At 38.1% G+C, this 16,388-nt stretch overlaps 1 protein-coding gene across 7 annotated transcripts in view; it reads right to left on the reverse strand.

Moving 5' to 3' along the window:
* Positions 1-16,388, reverse strand: part of LOC105383149 — a 96,502-nt gene that overhangs the window by 44,092 nt on the left and 36,022 nt on the right. Inside the window, exon 1 of one of the 7 annotated variants that reach the window (XM_048623610.1) lies at positions 20-373. The exons of the other annotated variants lie outside the window; for them this stretch is intronic. The gene's annotated coding sequence lies outside the window, so the exon portion shown is untranslated. Of the gene's footprint in view, positions 1-19; positions 374-16,388 lie in introns of those variants that run through there. 7 annotated transcript variants of the gene reach the window in all.

Below are 16,388 nucleotides of genomic sequence, written 5' to 3' on the forward strand. Positions count from 1 at the left end.
AAAAAAACTTGTATAATACCTCCATCAAATCCAGTAAGGTCAGACAAAATCCCACAACACAACACTGAACCAACAACAAACAATCAATTGTTTGGTAACACAGGCTCACTCAAACACATCACAATCCTTCTTCAGATCTCTTCATGATTCCGATATTATTTCGATAACTCAGCGGGTGTGCAACGTAAATAGCTTATGAGTAGACCGCGGCGAGAAAAATATTATAAACGAGCAATATCGAGACACGTGCGTCGTGTATGCCGGCTGACGCGCGAGTGACGCGCGAGGTCATCGCCAGCCGACGTGGAAACTAGCCGCAAAATGGAATTCGAAGGGCTTAACAATTTCAAAGGAATTCCTGTACTGGCCAAACGATATGAGCAGAAAGAGAAGAACTATGTGTTCCACTTTTGAAATTCGGCTTCTCAGGAGCTCAGGAGAATCCCCTGAAGGATGCCGTGTATTGTCCAGGTTCATGCCATTGTTGTCATGTATTGTCTTCGCAACAATAGCGGCTGTTTGATTGTCTACTAATGACGGTTGATATGGGAGACTCGGTACTCATTAAGAAAGACTAACCCAAATCTTTTGGAAGTTCCTGTTTAACAGTTTCCGTTGACCCAATGTTATGAAAATACCAAATGGTTATAGTTACCATTGAATATTTATAACTAATGTGCAATATTCGTACACGAAATGTTAAAAAATGCATGCGAAAGCGCCTAAATGGAGTAGATAAAATGCCGTGTCTGCCGGTGGATGGTTCCAATTATCATGGAATGTGGGTCATTCGTCCTCCGTTGTAGGCTGTAGTTGTAGCACGACTACGACAATTCTCACTTACGTATTATTTTTTACTTACTACATGTTTGTAACGATATTTACCAAGAGATTGATCTCTTGAAGCGTGATACGTATACGCTGTTCTGGTTCAAAAATGAAAACATGATCTGGTTCCATTCGGTAATTTCTTTCTTATGTAATTCTGAATTTATGGTTTTGTTTCTTTGGTCGAATTGTTATTATGATTTGTTTGCTTACTCTCCTATGATTGATAACTAATATTTATGTTATTTCATAAATATTGCTTTCTAATATAACCGGTACATTATTAACTGCATCAGTCCGTATAATATTCCAATTTAAAATATACGCAGATAAACTCTGACTAGCAGTAATGAATTCACCAAATCAGAGATTTGGAAACGAGAGAAAAAAGAAAGAGTATTGCATTGACAAAATCACACACGTGGTTTAAACCTTGCAATCAACGTAGGTAATTTCAAAATAGTATTTTATATCAATCAACTTCACAACATAATATTACGAAATAAAAAAGCAAATATTTTCGTAACGAACGGCCATTAAAACAATGAGTGGAGGTGCAGCCAAAACATTTTGTAACGGCAGTAGGTTTATGATTTGACTTTATTGTTTTGTTCTTCTTAGATTAGTAGACCGTACTATGTTACATAGTATAGTAGAAACATTAATTTATTTGATATAATACAGACATTGATAATGAGGAGTAATTATAGAAATGAATCATATTTGTAAATAATCTATACCTATAGAAAGTGTTGTGAATAGAACTACTGTTTCAAACTAATTTAATTCAGGCAGATATTAGTGGAATTCGAAATACGACGCAACTATAGAATCGGAACTTGAAAATATCTCGTGGCGCCAAAACCACATGTTGACATTTAAATAGTTCTAAATTTGAATTCTGTCGCCGTGACCGACCAATAACGATCTAGTTGAACTTGCGCCGGAGACACTGACCTCCTTCGATCGACATTCGAAATGCTGATCCCACACTTTCACGAGACGGAATCGCACAACTCCGCATTATCATGCTGCAAGCTTCTTCTGCATCTTTAAATGCTTCGCTAAACCATATTAATATCAGAATTTTATTGGATTTATAAAGCTACTTCAGAGATATACACGAACACAAAGTTCATTATAGTCCACTGCAGGACATGGGCCTCCTTCAAGAGGTTTTTTGGCATAATCTTATTGACGTTTACCATTTATTTATTTATTATTGAAGATACACCAACAGCATACATATTATTACAGTCTTTAAAAGATATGTTGTAAGAAGGTCTTACATCTAATACGATATGCCAGTTACAGGCGTATACAACATTATTAAAATCAACAAACCTTAAAACCATATATGGGATGTTAAATCTATATGATACCTCTTTGATAAACATTTATTGCGTTTTTTATCAACGCTATTAAAATATTAAATCATAACATTGAACGTTTTTTCTTGAACGTTCTCTACGCAACGTCAGCAGATAGAGCAAAAACGTTGTATATGTCTCGATAGCATCACCAGGCAGTGAGTATTGTGTTACAATTAGCTAGGAAGCCTCATAAAGGAGGAAGCTAGTCGGATTTGCCGACGACACGGGGTTTCCTTCCTTGTCAACGCGCCGGCATCAATTATTGGGGCGCGGCATTCTGGGACTTATGGGTTCCGCAATGGTCAAAGGGTATGAAAAGTAGGCTGCTTAGTTTATAACACCTAGTAGGTGCCTGCCCTTACTGTATACCTTATTGAGTAATTTTATGGGTTTGATTATGCGATAGCTTTCGAATGAACGAATGAGAAGTTAAAAATAAATAAAATATATTTGAAAGCTATTGAGTAATTACACACGTATCGTATAAGCCACAAACGTTCAAACCACGAGACTAGTTATCATCAGACGCTATTTGATAAAACTTTCAAGTTAGTAAAACTTTTATCAAAGCAAACTATACAGTACATAGGTACCTAATAATACCGGAGTATAGAACACTCGAAAGGCTTTAAGGGTTTCAACAATGCCTAGCAAGTCTAGACGTTTTTTCCGGTTGTCTAAACGGAAGGGTAATTAGGCGTAAAAGGATATACCTACATACTATGCGGCACCCAGGTCACATAGGGCAGGGACAAGGGAAAGTGATCACAGATGTCCACGAGCCAATATAAACAGGCGAAATTCACACTTAAATCCAAGATTGTAAGGCCGAGGTTAGTGTCATTGATGAAGGAATTTAAGTTGGTGAGGATCCAGGCAATAATGTACTGTATGTGGATGTTAGGAGGTTCAATGTAGAGTAAAAGGGTGTTGTTTCAGAGCTTAGCCGCGCCCCTGATGTTATCGGAAGCGAAGGTAGAGCTGGCCGTCCAGACTGGCTTAGGATCACTGAACTTCAGGCACCAAATTCGATTTACTTTACATAATACTCAGCAGCGTATAGTTGGTGAGAGCGCTGGCTCCAGTACCGAAGGTCCACATAAACTCGGCCGGGGCAGATAGTTGTTTGAGTACCGACAGATATTTGTAGTTGGGTTTTGTATGTTCAACGGGTGTGTCGTCAAGGGTCGTGGGACTATGAAAATATGTTCTTGATGTCGCTACTTTAGTAAAAAACCTATTGTCTTTAAACTAATGCCTATAATCTGGTCAAAATAAGTTCTTAGCTGATCTTGAAACTTGATGAAAACATGTATTAAAATTTGAACATAATAGAGACAAGTGCAATAACGTTGATGGTTATAACTGATAAAGAACTTTCCCACTAAAGAAAACGCATCAGTCATTTGTCTGATTAGTGGCGTGTGCGCAGATTTATCTAGACAGCTGCAAATCCCATTTATGTCTAGATCCTTATCTTATCGACTATGGCCGCATAGAGATGTGCCTTCCATACACCAGAACACGACACAGGTAAGAAATCATCAAACAGAATCGATATAAATAGTTATATTAAACTTAGTGAAATCTGATGAGGAACCAGGTTTTATTAGTGTAGAAAATATTATGAAGGTTCAAAATCAAACTCACTTATTTTGGAGGAGTATTCATGAACCTAAAGATACGAATTATTTAACCAGCCTATAATCATCCAATGAAAGGCCATACAGCCCTCTTTGAAGGATTTTGTAGGGATACAACATGATATTTGTCCCCAGTTAATGTTTTATATTCGGCTCAATAGGAATATTTCCACCACATCCCCAGTCTATTCTCCATCACTACTAGCCTTATATGAGCGGACTTATTTCATAAATAATGCCCTTAGAAAGTGCACTTTATACCTCTATATGAACTGAACCTGTAAACTGTAAACCACTTTCATTTTATTTCTTGCAATAAATGAAATACCTTATGTCTTTATTACTGGTTCATTATGACAGTTTAACTTGAGGCTATGAGGTGAAATTTCACCTTTGATCAATACGTGCATTTTATTGCACGTCGTATTTCGTGAGGTAAGTAACGTTAATTTCCATCTGGGGGTTACTCTATCTCATCACGACCCATTACGTCCCCACTGCTGGGGCATGGGTCTCCTTCCAATGAGGAAGGGTTTAGGCCTAGTCCACCACGCTGGCCAAGTGCGGGTTGGTGGACCCCAACACAAGCAAGCTTGTGCTGAGAGAGTTGTCGGGTAAGTGGGCAACCCGACTGTCAGATGTTCTCAAGCCGCCCGAAGGCCTCTGACTAGGCTTAACGACTGCTGCCGAAGCAGCAACCGTGACCCACGGCTTAACGTGCCGTCCGAAGCACGGAAGCGTCCAGAAAAGCACCACTTGAAATTGGTCACCCATCCAATGGCTGACCGTGTCAGTTGTTGCTTAACCTCAGCGATCAGTTACGATCACTGAGGCCCGCTCGACTACGGACGCTTCTCTACTTATACTATCTATACTGACGAAAAAGGAACGAACGAGAGCTGTCGTGCAATAGTCAGGTTTAATAAAAAGAGATAGAGTCGTGGCTCGCGCAGCAGTCCTCCGAAGCGTGTTTTGAAACTATACAAGGCCAGAACGCACCCATAGTGTACTAGCACTGTATAGTTTCAAGTGAAAAAAATAAATATTTTACTTGAAAATATACACGATTTGTGCGTACTAATCGCGTATACTTTCAAGTTGGGATTTACTGAATCGTACTTGAAAATATACATTGCTATTACGCATATTGCTTGATTGGCGTACTTGTCGCATATAATTTATACCTACATGCTGATTCTAATTTACTTAACTATTTCGGTAAATGTAAATGACTACAATTGACTTGTTCTGCCTGTCATACCTATAAAATGATAATAAATGAAGATGAACAAGCTCTAATTTGATTGATAAATTGATATTTATAGCAATCATACTTGAAAGTAAGCATACCTACTAATATCTTATTATTTAAATGAATTAAGAGTAATACCTACTACACTCCTGAACGGATAAGACTAGCTTAATGACGCCGTCGGCAATATTAAAGTGCATTTAACAGCGCATCAAAATATTATTATAACCAACTAAAATAGTAAATTTTTATCAAATTTTAAATTTAATGGTTTAAAAAAATTAGGGTCATTTGGTGTTGACTTTTTGCTACTTGGACTTATTCATTGCTCGTGAGTGTAGTAGGTATTACCCTATAGACCTATTATAGACATATTTTTCATCAAGTTTTGAATTCACCGTAATTGTCTTTTATGAATTGTTCTACACCCTCTTATGAGATAATTTTTACTATTAACAACAGTTCTACAGTTTAATATCAATTTACTTTTTAACTTACGGTGTAAACAAAAAACACGTTACGAAATTAATGCCAAGTGCGGAATGATGATGCAATGTTTAGAAAGCAATAGACTTATTACTATTTCGCATGATAGAAAGAGAGTGCAACAATTCAAAAGGGCTACCTGGTAACTAATCACGTATAGTTTCAAGTGCTCGCATTGCCGCCTGGCGCTTGAAAATATACACGATTAGTACGCAGTGGTAACTGCTGCAGTATATTTTCAAGCCATAATTTTGGTCCAACTTACTTGAAAATATACGCGATTAGTGCGTAATGGCCTTGTATACTTTCAAGTAAATCATGGCACCATTTTAATTTGAAAATATACGCGAGCAGTCCCAACCTCTGCGTTCTGGCCTTGTATAGTTTCAAAACACGCTCCTCCGAAACATAGTTTTTTGTCATTTAGAGTGACCCCCCCATGTACTCTGCGGTGGATTCTGGATACATTGCCATTTCCTTTTATATTCTAAAACGAACGTGAGAGGAAAAGAGCTCTGCTGAGCAATAATAGGGAATAAACAGAAGCATCATAATCTTAACTGGTTGAGCATATTGCCTTGTTAAGATCTCTAGAAACGGATTATAAGAAACACTTTGGAGAGGCGTTTGTCCATCTATGGACTATGAACTACGACAGATTTAGAAGGGACGAGTTGAAAACGAAACAAAACGTGGTCATGACCATGACAAATTGATAATGTAATATTGCATTTCCGTTGCAGCTCGATCTTACACGGACTGGGGGGTCACTACAGAAATCGAACGAACTAACGAACGAGAGTTGTCATGCCATAGGAACGCTTAATACAACGAGATAGAGCAGTGGTTAGCGCGGTGCTCCGAAGTTTTGGATTCATAGAGTGACCCCGTGCTCGCCAATCACTAACCTTTCTAAAGAACAAAACGGCTCTTTTATGATAATCACTATTTATTTATTAGTAAAACCAGATATACTGCTTAGCTCATTAAATGTGGGTCGTTTATTAATTATTTTCCTAATTTATAGAGGCATTTATTAATAAATTATTTATTGCACATTAAAAAAAACATAGATTAAGTTAATGCCAATAGCATTTTCTTCCAGTTAAACTTTGGTGTGGTGTTTGGTGGCCCACATGTAGGTTTCGGCTTCGTATACCCTTTTTGCAACACCCTGTATTTAGTAATAGGAGTAACAGAGGCCAATGTCCAGCACTGAACTACTTCATGCAGGAAGGAAGCAATACCAGTACTGTACTTGTTCACTGTCATTGAAATATAAACTCTACGCTGCAGCAACAAAGTCGTTGTCCTCGCCGCGTCCGGGATGCATGGTTGAACTCATCCCATCGTTATAATTATTTATTACAGCATTTACTTATGTAATTGCGGTAATACTTGAATATGTATTTTAGTTTACAAGTACATGAATTTTATCAGTAAGACTGTTTTTTTTCGCGATTTTCAATTTATTTAATAAATTAGCATGACGGGTAGGTCTACCTGACAACGGGAATTTCACCCCATATTGGCTGTACATACTGGGAAAATTATCCGAATTACAAGATGTTGCCAAAGTTTAGAACTAACCCCTAAGTCCTGACCTGAGTCACCCTCTTACCCTTTCAGCTTACTAGGGTTTATGCCACACTGTGTATTGGTATTGATATGATGATGAAGGAAACAGTTACCCAGTCACCCACCACATCCAGTGGAATGGGACCAAAACGCCCCCACAACATTAAGCCCTAAAGGGCCAGCCATAATTGCATCAAAGAAAAAGTTAATTTACAAGCACCTGTTAGTCGGCGCCATTGGTAAGCTATCCGCCGAGATTCCGTCCATCAATTACCAATTAATTATGTCTAACAGTCGATTACTGGACTATGTCGAGCACACCGCTCTAACACGGTGGCCTGTTCTCTAACTGTGTATGTGCGTACTTGGGCTAGCCCATAGCCCAAGATCGTAATGAGTGGCATTAAAAGTACCCCATTCACTTCACGCACCGCGAGCCGAGCCCCGAGCCGTACCATTCCGTGGACAAATCCGTCATCGCCCACACACTACAGTATAGTAGAGTGAGAGTAGTAGAGTTGCAGTCTAGTCGATTGTGAACTTTATTGAGCCTAGCACAAGGCACTTAACCTATTTGCCACGCGGCGCTCGCATACCCAGAGCGCCGCACCGTATCGTAAGCCGCACCCACCAACACATTCACACGCAGATTTGTCCGCGGACTGCCCGCGGACTTGTCGCCAGCGAGAAATCCGCAGATTGGTACGCCCGTGAATGGCCTTTAGGGTTCATTGAAGACTATCGTAGAGGTGCATACTGGTAAGGGATGAAATATAAGGTTGCAGTCACTACTCGTTTCTATGTATTTCTTATGGGATTTACTATGGGATATAAATCATTCAGGGATGGTCGGAAGAAAACTGTAAAATAAAATAGCCTAAATCATATATTTTTTACAAAACTGTTAAAGTCTGCCTGTGGCCAGTCAGAGGAAGAAGTTCCACTTTCTTGTTTTTCATAAACATAATAATGATATTGTTTATGCGTAAAAGGTGCTTGTCCAACAAATTGAAATATCAAGTCACTTACGAGAACAAGTTTGCGCCAATTGACAGGGTAATTGCTTTAAATTACCAAAGTCGGGTTTTACAATTACGATGCCAAAACATAATTTCACTGTTTTGGTGGACATGGACCGGATAAACGCATCTGCTAATAGGTAGATGCAAACTAAAGTTATTTCATAGATTTATAACCGACTTCGAAGAATCGGGGGAATTGTGGATGAGGAGGTGGTTTTTAATTCGTGTGTATATTTTTTATTTTTATGCATGTTCTCTGATATATTTTTTTGAAGTTTGTGCCATTATGCTTCGGATTAGTTATTCACATCACCAATATCAAAGAAGAGTAGGACCTGCTTTAAAATTATTACATACTTTTACTTTTGAAGTTAGTGATGAATAACCAAATTTCTCCACCTCACAACAAAGTAGCTAGTGAAAATAGCGGGTTATTCATTATCATTACCGCAAAAAATGATTAACTGCTTCAAAAAGTAACCTACACTAAAAGGTGTGTCTCCTCTCACATAATCGGTTGCGCAGGAGTGTTTACAGAATGCAATTTTCACAATTAACTCTGACATTTACCTGCGGTGGGTCATCGGATGAAAGAGACCGCGACCGCCAACGGTGATCGATTCTTGTTTGTAGAATACACATACGGAACCAGGACACCTATTCTGGGTAAGCAGGCGGTGTAGTTAATATTACGTTGGGCTGATGAAAGCATTATGTAATACTAGCAGTTCCCGCGCGGAACTTCGCCTTAAAAAAAATCCGTGAGAATTCCGGGATAAAAAGTAGCCTATATGTTCTTTCTCAGGGTCTAGCTAGACCATATGTATACCAAATTTCATTCAAATCTGTTCTGTAGTTTTGGCGTGAAAGAGTAACAGACAGACAGACAGACACAGTTACTTTCACATTTATAATATTATTAGTTAGGATACTCGCGAGCAATGAAAAAGTTTCGCCTGTCATTGCCGTTTTATAACATGCAACTATGTCACTGGAACTTGATTGCTCGCGAGGGTATAATAGTTATGTCATTCGCTCACAAGTTGTACCACCGAACGGTCGTCTTTTTGCTAGCAAAAATCAGTGGTTGTCAACCTTTTCAATAAATAATTAATTTAATCATGTTGTGTGCCGACTGCAATACGACATGTGGGGACGGCGCCAACTGCTCTAACTGTCACAAGGATCTGTGTTTCTCCTGTTCCAACCTTACGGAAAGGGGATACCGCAACCTGGGGTCCGAACGTAGAGCAACATGGAGGTGTCCGAAGTGTCGTATCTCGTCCCCGAGGATTCCGAGTCCATCTCTGCAGAGGAACGATGGTGCCCTTGAGGAGATCCTCAGTCGGCTCGACCTACTGACACAAAAGCTGGATGTACTCCCCAAACTCATTTCTGATGTCAATGACTTGAAAACCAACATGCAAGAGGTCATCAAAAGCTGCGAGTTCGCATGCCTCAAGGTGGACGACTTCGCTACCAAGCTGGATGACTTAAGCGGCCGTGTTGGCCAGTTGGAGGAAGTCAAGAAGATGGTGGACGTCTCACAGGTAGCCGTAGACTCGCTGAAACAGGAGAGCGCTGAGAGAGACCAATGGTCGAGAATGAATAATGTGGAGATCAAGGGTGTGCCACTGAAAAGCACTGAAAATCTTTTTAAGATCGTCGAATCACTTGGTGAGCATACTAATTTCAGCATTTCTAAGTCTCACATTAACTTTGTCTCTCGCATCCCATCCTTTCACGGCAAAGATAAATCGATAATACTTGGCTTTGTTAATCGCTACATTAAGGAGGATTTCATTGCAGCGGCCAGAAGGAAGAAAAATATACTTGCCTCTGACATCGGATTTGCTGACTCAGATCACCGCATATTTGTTAATGATCACCTATCGTCAGGTAACAAAAAACTTCTAAATGAAGTTAAGTTACTGGCGAAGGATAAAAATTGGCAATATGTATGGGTAAAACATGCGAAAATCCATGTCCGAAAAAATGAAATGTCTCCGGTTTTGGTCATTAAATCATTAAATGATTTAAACAAATACAAATAGTCAGTTACCTTATACATATAGTTACACTATTTCTACTCATAGTAAATATTTGTAATTGTTCCAAATTGTTTGCAACCTCTGTCTGCCTATCGCTTGACCAATTTTTTGTGCCGCTTCTTATCTTTTGTGCTCGCCTCGAAACCCTTTTGTTCGTAATCGCTACCTGCTGCCGCTCGCCCATTACTTGTTTTTTAACAAATCATGCCAATAGTATATTAGCTTTAATTGCATTGCGTATTACATGTTATATTAGCTTACTTGCCGTACTTGATGTTTTGTGGTGTACAAATGCTGTTTTGCCGAACTGTGACTATAATATTATTATGTTTACCGACTTTAGTTGTGAATTACATCGATTTTTTTTAAACACGTATTTAAGTGTTCTGCTTTATCGTTTAATAATAACACTAAGTACCTACGGCTACGTTAGAGTGTGTTTATTATGCAATTGTTGTAATATTCTATCCCAATGAGTAATTTATGTATTTATTATCAGAATGCCCGTGGACTTCGTACTAAAACTAATACTTTCAAACACAATGTTAGACTTAATAACTACGACATTATAACTATAACAGAATCCTGGCTGCTAGATGGTATATCAGATGGTGAACTTTTCGACGAAAGGTATTGTGTATGGCGCCGTGATCGCGACTATGCAGCTACTGGGCAGACCAGGGGCGGGGGGGTCATGATCGCAGCTAAGAGTGAGCTCCACGCGTCTCGGCGGGTGGAATATCAGTCCTCAGCCGAAGATATATGGGTGACGATTCGCTCCCCCGACACACGGCCGCGCGGTGGGTCACCTAATATCCAACATTGTCTGCTGTACCTATGCTCCGATAAAAAAGACTTATCTTTTACAGCGCAGTTACATAACTATCTCACCAAATTATCAGACGTTATTAGTGACAACGAAACGGATATTTTTTTTGGTTTTAGGTGACTTCAACATGAGTTCTATAACCTGGTCCCCTTCACATGAAGGTTTTATACCAAGTAATTTATGTACTGATTATATGATAGATTTTATTGACACTATTAATACTTGCAACCTACAACAGTACTGTGATATCCGTAACGCTCATGGCCGTATCTTAGATCTGGTCTTGTGCACCCGCGCGGTGTCGGTGCAGGCCTGTTTGGACCCGCTGGTGCCCGAGGATCCCCACCATAAGGCTCTGAGTATCAATGCATCATTCGGTAACTTTAAACCGTTAGCTAGTGTTCCGCACAAACGATATTCATACAACCGTGGGGATTATTCAGCAATAAAGAAACTTATGAGTAAGACGGACTGGACCATCCTGTTGAGCGCAGCTGATTTAAATAACGCGGTTGAAGTGTTCTATAAATTTATTTTTGATTTAAGGGACACCTACATTCCTACCCATAGTCAGTCTAGGTTAAAGTACCCTCCATGGTATAACAGCTCTCTCATAAAGATGGTTAGAGAAAAGTACAAATATTTGAAAAAGTTTAAAAACTACAAGAATTTATCAGACGAATCATCGTTTCGTCTTCTGAGAGACCGAGTTAATAAAACCGAGCGACATTGTTTCTCAGCCTATATTTCAAACATTGAAAATTCTATTAAAACAAACCCCAAAGCATTCTGGTCGTACTTAAAAAGTAAAAATAATAATAGTACATTTCCCTCTTCCATGTCTCTTGATGGTGTAACTTCTGACACTGGCCAAGGTATTAGTGAACTTTTTTCATCATACTTTCAGTCAACTTTTTTGAACCACTGTAATAATAGTAATATTTCCTCTAGCAATGCTAAACAGAACTTAATTAATAATATAGCCCCCTCTAACTCAAATTGCGATATTGGCTCAGTGGAAATCAATGCATCTGAGGTTGAGAGACTACTGCGTTCTTTAGATCTGACCAAATCTGCAGGGCCTGATACCATACCAGCCGTTTTCTTAGTGAATTGTGCATCTGAATTAAGTGTACCGGTTGCATTACTCTTCCAACGCTGTATCAATGAAGGTATCATGCCGTCTCGCTGGAAAGCCGCCTTTATTTCACCAATCCATAAAAAGGGCTCCAAAGACTGCGTCGAGCATTACAGACCTATATCCAAACTGTGTCTATTGTCTAAGATCCTGGAGCGCATTGTCTACACGCAGCTCTACAGCGCTCTGAAGCATACGTTTAGTCCAGCCCAACACGGTTTTCTGAAACAAAGATCCACGGTCTCTAACCTTTTAATTTTTAGTGACTTTCTTACAAGTAATCTGGATAACGGTGATCAAGTCGACGCAATATACACAGATTACAGTAAAGCCTTTGACCGAATAGACCACTGTTTACTCCTAAACAAGCTTCATCTTGCTGGCATTAGAGGTAATCTATTCAGATGGTTTACATCCTATGTTAGCAATAGGTCTCAGGCGGTTGTACTTAATGGCTACACTTCTGCTTGGAGATATATTCCTTCTGGAGTACCTCAGGGGTCTCTGCTGGGTCCCTTACTATTTATTGTTTTTATCGGCGACATCGACACCTGTTTTAAAAATTCCTCATATTTACTTTTTGCAGACGACATGAAAGTATTTATGGTCGTCAATAATGCTGCTGATGCCTTATGTCTGCAAGAGGATCTTTGTAGACTTGACCGCTATTGTGTGAGTAACAAGTTAGACCTAAATGTCGCCAAGTGCTACTGTGTTACCTTTTCTAGAAAGAGACATTTGTTCGAAGCTTCTTATACAATCAAAGGTCAAAACTTAGCAAGGGCGCTCTCATCGCGTGATCTAGGTGTCACCTATGATAGTAAATTACTATTTGATCAGCATATTGACCATATTGTAAGTAAAGCGTCCAAATCTCTTGGTTTTATTATGCGAGCCTCTAAGCCTTTTAAATCAATGAAGACTGTAAAGCTGCTGTACTGTGCGTATGTTCGAAGTCATCTTGAATATGCCAGCCAGATTTGGAACCCTCAATACGATGTTTACATAAATAGGCTGGAGAAGATACAGAGGAAGTTCACACGCTACATCGGATTTAAATTTAAGATTCCCTACACCGACTACGAACACCGCTGTGAACGCCTCCATCTCCTTCCCCTTAAGCTCCGTAGGACAGTAGCAGACGTTATTTTCCTTTTTAAAATAATTAGAGGTTACGTAGACTGTCCGGAGCTGCTTCAGATGGTAAACTTCCATGTCCCAACCAGACCATCCAGGAAATTTAAAACCCTCCACATACCTGCTTGCAGCACAAATTTCCGACAAAATTTCTTTTCCTTACGAGCAAGTAATGCAATTAACAGTCTCTGCAACTCAAGCGAGGTCGATATATTTGGCAGTAGTTTGGAAATGGTCAAAGCAATTTTTATCCGCAATTTCGTGTCGTCTTTGGCGTAGCGGCAGTTAGTGTATTATTATTAAGTCGTGCACGTTGCTTTGTATAATTGTTTTATGTAAGTATAGGTAAGTATTTGGTATGTTTACTTTTAAATGTATTTTTTTTTAAAGAAAGGTACAACCTACTATAGAAATTATTGGTTAATTAGTTAGTTATTTAGTTAAAATTTAGATAGTTAAATTACTATATTTACGTTTAATAACAGAAACTATGTTACATTATTGTTAGAATAATTAAGTATGTGTGTACAATCTTGTGATCTTTATATTATTAAGTTGTATATCAGTGAAAACTGATAATTGGCTTTTAGTTACACTTTACAATTGCTATCCAACTATTAATAGCTGTAAGTTTTCCTCAAATGTAAAATAAATAAAATAAAAATAAAAATAAATAAATGTTTAGCAACCGATCTCTGGCTGTCGGTTTCAGATCTAAGAAGTTGAAGTAGAACTTGAACTTGAGTACGAAATTAAGCGCCGTCAAAAACACTAACGATGTAGGAAGTAATGTAGAATCTGAACCTAAGGTTTAGAATATCAAATATTAAACCCCTTTATAGCGTGCCGTCCCCATGATCTATGCATCTTTTTTTAATAAAAAGATTTAATGTATTTTATAGACAGACGAGATCATAATAGCATTGATGTCCGGAATAATACCACTGCGGAAGATTTCTTTTCCGGAGATTTCACCAATTTTTGACGAGAATGTCACTTAGATACTTAGTTGCACGTCAATTTTGCTGGCACGTGATTGAAGTGTAAAGAATCTGGCACAAGAAATAAATATTTACAATAATGGTGAGGAATAAGAATCAAAAAGGAAATAGCCTTTTAACAACATGACTGTCATGATCAGTGAGTCAGTCAATACATATTACCTTTTATCTGAAAAAGAGTCAAGATAGACTGTTGTCGAAAGATATTGGGAAATTCGTAATAAAACGTTAACTATACGTTTCTATTACACTCACGTACAATGAAATAGTTCCACCTGCCATTGCAGTTCTATATATCACTGCAATTTTTTCATTGCTCACGAGTGTATTTTCCAACATTGTGACAACTCCCTGTAGGTATTTACAGAATGTTGCAAAAAAGGTATAAAAGGGTAAACCTATTTTGACATTCTGATTTTGTTTTCGGGCTTAGATTTATTTTAGACATGCTGCACACGTAGGTTTCGGCTTAGTATACCCTTTTTGCAACACCCTATATAATGACGTGAAATCATAATAATAACAACAGAAAATATTATTTTGTATGTAGGTACTTGGCAGTAGGTGCTTGTCAGAGAACAGATCTGCCGAAGAAGTGCGGAATGATAGTTATCTATCAATAATTAAAAAAATTAAAAAACCGACTTCAAAAAACCACTAAAATGTAAGAAATAATTTAAGGTTTACACAAATTCTACTCGTATGAGACAGTACAAATATACCTAAGCAGGAACTGTTCTTTTTTGATGTTGGTGCGGTGACAAAGTAATCTGAAGAAATATGGCACCAACTTCAAAAAAGAACAGTTCCTGCTTAGGTATATTTGTACTGTCTCATACGAGTAGAATTTGTGTAAACCTTAAATTATTTCTTACATTTTAGTGGTTTTTTGAAGTCGGTTTTTTAATTTTTTTAATTATTATTTTATTTAATAGTTTTTAGTTTATTTGTAATAATTTTCAATCAAAAGTAAGGTGCAAATGATACCAAAAAGTCCTACTAATCAATACGAATCATTCAAGCCTAAACACGAAGTAGTTGCTATATACCGTTGAGGAGTTCCCCTGACTGCCTTCCGTTTCCATCATCAGATCAGCTCAAGGTCACCATCACATTTTTTTGTTATAAGAACTATATTTACGTTCTTAATTTCATTAGAATCGGTTAATATGTGCCCAAAATGGAAATTCATACCCTGTTTTTACCCCTTTACCCACCCTTGGGGGTGAGATAAAACGCATAAAACGCATGGCTAAGAGTTTTAAAAAAATTGAAAGTTTTAAGTTACTTTATAATGCTCTCGTTTTGTCTCGACTCGAATACTGTAGTCAGGTTTGGAACCCTACATACCAGGTGCACATAGATCGGTTAGAGAGGGTGCAGAGATCCTTTACCAGGTTCCTAGCGTACAAAACCAACAGCTCCGATATTAATAGTCGCGTTCCCTACGAGGAGAGATTAAAGTATTTTAAAATGTGTTCCCTTGAACAACGAAGACAGTACCAGGATCTCAAAAGTCTACACAAACTGGTCAGAGGCGAATTGACGGAACCAGATTTATTAACTCGACTCAACTTTAAAGTTCCGAAGTTGAATCACCGTAAATGTCAGGTTATTAAAACATTTGCTCCACTTTTTTCCCGTACCCAACTAGGTAAATTTTCGCCTCTCAATCGTTTCCAGATGAGCTACAACGATCTCGAGTCGACATTGAGCTTGGACATTTATAATGACTCCCCACTTTCTTGGAAACGTAAACTGCTGCAAACTAAATAGAACTTAATTAATCAATCATTCATCAATTCTAATTTCAACTACATATATACCTCCTATTTCTACATTTCTACATTCAAATTATATTTTATGACATAATATAATATATATAATTTCTGTCAATTATTGTATTGGTGTTATTAATTTGTAATTAATGTTTGTATTATTTTGTAATTAATTTTTGTATTATTTTGTAATTATTTTCTGTAATCAAATCAATATAAATTTCATTGTACAATATTATACCTAATTTAGTTTAGATGTAAGCATTGTATGC

This window comes from Plutella xylostella, chromosome 10 (genome assembly GCF_932276165.1).
Source record: "Plutella xylostella chromosome 10, ilPluXylo3.1, whole genome shotgun sequence".
NCBI classification, from domain to species: Eukaryota; Metazoa; Arthropoda; class Insecta; order Lepidoptera; family Plutellidae; genus Plutella; species Plutella xylostella.